Here is a 5029-nt window from a genome sequence, read left to right as displayed (position 1 = left end):
AAGGAACTGAGATCAAAAGCAAAGTCTTTCTGACATAAAACTCCATAACTTAAGGGTAAACAATGCTTGGGTGCTCAGTCGCTCAGTTGTGTCTGACTCTTTGCAACCCTATGGATGACCTGATAGATCAAACTGATATATCAACAGATTCAAATTTTTCAACTTTAGGTATCAGTTTCCTCAACTGAAGTGTATATGATGAAGGTATATAGTTCATAAAGTTGTCTGAGGGTGACATGAAATAGCACATACAAGTCCTTCATACAGAATCTGGCACATAGAAGGACACAAGAAATTGATTTATATTAAAGTGTTAATACAAATTATTTCTCAAAGATTACTCCAATACTAAAGCATATAGGTGTCTCATCATGGCTTGAAAATAGTCCCCTCAAATGATTTCAGGATCAAGTTATAACTCCCTTTCTCCTATAGCCCTGTGATGACAGTTTTCCCAAGCATCTGCTTACCTGAAAATAAATTTAAATGGAAAATTTGCAAGTGATCAGGGTTAATGTCTCCAATTATTAAGTGACTGGAAAAATGGGACAGCAGGAACACACAGCAGGGGAGCATTTTTTAGAAGTAGAAAGCAAAGATATTTTATTGTAGATTATAGAGTGGTTTTATTTTCCATGGCTGTAGCACACTTTAGCAATAGTTGCTTATGATTACTAGAACAATATGGTCACTGGAGCTGAAAATACAGTAAAAGAAACAGCATGTTTTCAAAAGAATGAATAGTTTATTTTCTTTCTTCAATTATAAACTTAAAACTTATTATAGAAAAGAAAACCATATAAAAGTAGAAAGGAAAAACTCACCATAACCTTAAACATGCCTCCCTTGCCACTGTTAATGTTTTTGACATTTTGGGTGTTTTCTTTCAGTTTTCCTCTGGGCATATTTTTTTTCATAATTGGGGTCATAATTTCTCTGCATTTCAATATTCATTTAATTTAAAATGGTAAGATAGGGATTTTTACTAAGGTTCCAAAAGCATGAGCATTTTATAAAATAAGACATAATCAATATACAGAGCATTAATTGCTCTCAAAGCAAATAATTCTTTCCAGAATCAAAGATCACCGTTTGTTTCTTTATCTGAGAGGATGGTTTCTAATCCAAATGCACATTTGCCTCTCAGGCATCTGTTGGGTTTGGAAGAGGTTTCCAGATTGAGTTGAGAAATGGTCATTACAGTTAAGCTGCAACTTCAATCTTGAAAATGAATGAATGGATCCAGTCCAGTCCTTTGGCTGGGACCCAGTCTTTAAAATCCAGCAGAACAATGAGTATGTGGCTTCACAGCCAGCTGGTATCAGACTTGGGCAGGGAGAGTGTCAAAATATTAGTGACTTTTTTACATTTGTCAAAGCTGAGGCCAATACAAGAAACGCAGACAGCTTGCAAATGTGGGTTGTACACCAAAGGGTCTGTGTGTGTGTTTTTTTTTTCAATCCTGCCCACCGGATGTCAACATTTCCTTGCTTTCTGACTACATCTCCAGCAAAGACAGAGTGAAATATCTTTTACTTTGAATATGAAAACCACTATAGATTTATCATCAATGCATCAACCAGTAATTTATTATACCAGGGCAATGTACTCAGCTAGAATAAAGGGGCCATCAGCATTTCCATGGCAATCCTTTCTTTTCTTTCCTCGATTTATAACGCATCTGCTTACTCAGTTGTTTCTGAACCTGGCAGGCAAGGTCTCAGTGGGAGAATAAATATATTTATACAAAATGTTTAAGAAAGGCTGCCCACATTGAGCTAGAAAAATAAGCATATGCTAGTGCTGTCTGGCACTCTCTTTGCAATTCCTGCATCTCTCCAAAAGGGAAAAAATCTACAACTGAACATTTTTATTTTATTTTTAAAAGAAACATTGCTGGCAGCCAATATGCAATATGGGCTTGATGGGTTGGAGTTCACTCTTTCTCTCTCTCTCTCTCTCTTCCTTTCTCTAGCTCTCTCTCTCCCCCTTTAACTTTTTCTCTGCCTTTTTCAAAGATAATTATACAGAAGAGAAAGCTCATTGATTCCATCACAAAGAAAAGCAATTATTCACATGCCTGTACAGCTGAGACTTCCCTGGTAGCTTAGATGGTAAAGCATCTGCCTATGATGCGGGAGACCCAGGTTCAATCCCTGGGTAGGGAAGATCCCCTGGAGAAGGAATGGCAACCCACTCCAATACTCTTGCCTGGAAAATCCCATGGACACAGTCCACGGGGTAGCAAAGAGCTAGACACAACTGAGCGACTTCACTTTCACTTTTCACTTTCATACAGCTGAGGTATCTTTTTCTCCATCTCTTTTCCATATCCCTGGTATAAAATTGGGCTGTTTCATGTGCATGAGCATTTCATGTTCCATGAGACCTGATGAGAAAGAGTCAAGTCAGCCACCTCACACCTGTATTATCTCTTTCCATCACCTATGAACTGTATGAACTTAGGCAAACTTTGCTGAGCCTCAGTTTCCTCGATCCTTATATGAGGACACTAAATACACAGCTTGGGATTTTATTGTGAGTAATGAGTTGCCCTTTATCAGGCACCTAAAATTCATTCTACAAATGCCTTCTGCCTTCCCCTTTGCTGCATGAGGTGAGATTTACCCTTATTAAAGCAGAAGAAGAAAAAGAGAAGAAGGGGGAGGGGGCAGAGGGGGCAAAGGAAAAGATGAAAAGAAGGAAGCAGAGTCCATGGAACCACTAGTAACAAAAATGAAACAAACAAACAAAACAACATATATACAATATTTATAGCTGTTAGGCACTTGTCAGTAAACTTCACAGAAATCTAGCAAATTAGTTGTTACTATAATTATTCCCATTTTACTGATAAGAAAACTGAAGGTCTGAAAGACTAGGCAACTTGCCTAAAGTTAGTATATTTTGAATGACTAACTATACACAAGAAAAGCAATGATAAAGATGATGTCTGGCAGTGTTGAAATTTATTTAAGCCTTGTGCTCCTGGAAAACAACAATAATTAAGAAATTCTCTTCAGGGGGGAGGAGCCAAGATGGCGGAGGAGTAGGACCGGGAGACCACTTTCTCTCCTACAAATTCATCAAAAGAATAACCGAATGCAGAGCAAACTTCACAAAACAACTTCTGATCGCTAGCTGAGGTCATCAGGCGCCCAGAAAAGCAGACCACTGTCTTCGAAAGGAGGTAGGACAAAATATAAAAGATAAAAAGTGAGACAAAAGAGCTAAGGACGGAGACCCGTCCCGGGAAGGGAGTCTTAGGCGGCCTTGCTTGGGCTAGGGTCCGGGCCTGAGTGCCCTGAGGACAATCGGGGGGAGCTTCTGTGAGGTGCCAACTTGAACTGTGGGAGACCAAAGGAGAGAGAGAAAATTGACCGGCCGGAACACACTGCCGGCCGTTCGCAGAACAAAGGGACGGGGAAAGTCCCGAGAAGAGCTCGCAGGCTGCGGACCGGCCCAGCCCCGCCGGAGGCAGGAAGCAGGGGGGAGGGGAAGGTCGCGGCGAGACACAGGGCGCAGGCACCCGACCGGCGCGGGGCGGGGACTGGGGCTGGGGACGCGGAGGGCGGAAGGCGCGCGCACCCGCCTGGCGCCAGCGGAAACTGAGACTGGGTCCGCGGAAGGGAGTGGGTGCGCCACACCTGGGGATAGCGCGCCCACCAACCCCCTGGCTGCCTGGACCGCTCTGACGGGGAAGGCACAGAGAGCAGGCGCAGCTTTTCCTTCCGCGCTTTTGTGTAACACCCGAGGGCTGGAACCTCGCGCAGCGCGGGGCGCGCTCCATATAGAACAGCCGGGAGCCTGAGCAGCGCAGACGGAGAAAGCAGCGTCAGCCCCTTCCGGCAGCGCCAGCCCGCCCCCGCAGGGCCAGCCCCTCCCCGCAGCGTCAGCCCCGCCCCCGCAGGGCCAGCCCCTCCCCGCAGCGTCAGCCCCGCCCCCGCAGGGCCAGCCCCTCCCCGCAGCGTCAGCCCCGCCCCGCAGCGCCAGCCCCGCCCCGCAGCGTCAGCCCCTCCCAGCAGCGCAACGGAACTAGCTACCTGAATAAGTCCGCCTCCGGCCGCCTGTGTCAGGGCGGAAATGAGCCTCTGAAGAGACCGGCAAACAGAAGCCAAATAAACAAAGGGAACCGCTTCAGAAGGGACTGGTGCAACAGATTAAAATCCCTGAAGAAAACACCGACTTCACCGGAAGGGCCCTGTAGATATCGAGAAGTGCAAGCTGGAACGAGGAGCTATCTGAAACTGAGCCGAACCCACACTGACCGCAACAGCTCCAGAGAAATTCCTAGACATATTTTTACTTTTTTTTTTATTCTTCTATTTTTTCTAAGTAAGGAAAAAAAAAAAAAAATTTTTTTTTCTTTTTATATTTTTCTTTTTTATTTTCCTTTAAAATTCCCTATTACTCCCCCATTACTCCTTAACTTTCATTTTCATAGATTTTTACGATTTTTTTAATTAGGGGAAAAAAAAAATTTTTTTTTTCTTTCTTTTTTTTCTTTTTCTTTTTTTTTCTTTCTTTTTTTTTCTCCTTTTTCTTCTTTTTTTTTTCTTTCCTTTTTCTCTTCTATTTTCTATTTTTCTTTTTCTCTTATTTCTTTTAAAGTCCTCTAGTACTCCTCTACTACTCTTCATTTTCATCTTCACTACACTATAACCTTACAAAAAAAAAAAAAGAGAAGCCCTATCTTTAAACCGAAGATTATTCCCTCCCAATCTTGACTCTCCGTTTTCTACCTCAGAACACCTCTATTTCCTCTTTTCCCCTTCTCTTCCCCATCCAATTCTGTGAATCCTTGTAGGTGTCTGAGATACGAGAACACTCTGGGAACAGACAGCTGCGTAGATCTGTCTCTCTCCTCTTGAGTCCCCCTTTTTCTCCTCCTACTCATCTCTATCTCCCTCCTCCCTTTTCTCCTGTTCATGTAACTCTGTGAACCTCAATGGGTGTCCCTAACGGGGGAGAATCTTTTCGCCATTAACCTAGAAGTTTAATTATCAGAGCTGTATAGTTGGAGAAGTCC

The 5029-nt window shown here is 43.2% G+C and overlaps 1 non-coding gene across 1 annotated transcript; it reads left to right on the top strand.

Annotated features, from left to right (window-relative positions):
• The first annotated feature begins 2096 nt into the window (after positions 1-2096).
• Positions 2097-2168, top strand: TRNAH-AUG. Its single transcript has one exon. It is a non-coding gene; the product is annotated as a tRNA-His (tRNA).
• The last annotated feature ends 2861 nt before the right edge of the window (positions 2169-5029 follow it).

Source organism: Cervus canadensis, chromosome 2 (assembly GCF_019320065.1).
Source record: "Cervus canadensis isolate Bull #8, Minnesota chromosome 2, ASM1932006v1, whole genome shotgun sequence".
NCBI classification, from domain to species: Eukaryota; Metazoa; Chordata; class Mammalia; order Artiodactyla; family Cervidae; genus Cervus; species Cervus canadensis.
Note: the sequence above shows the minus strand (reverse complement) of the source record. Positions and strands in the feature narration are given on the sequence as shown.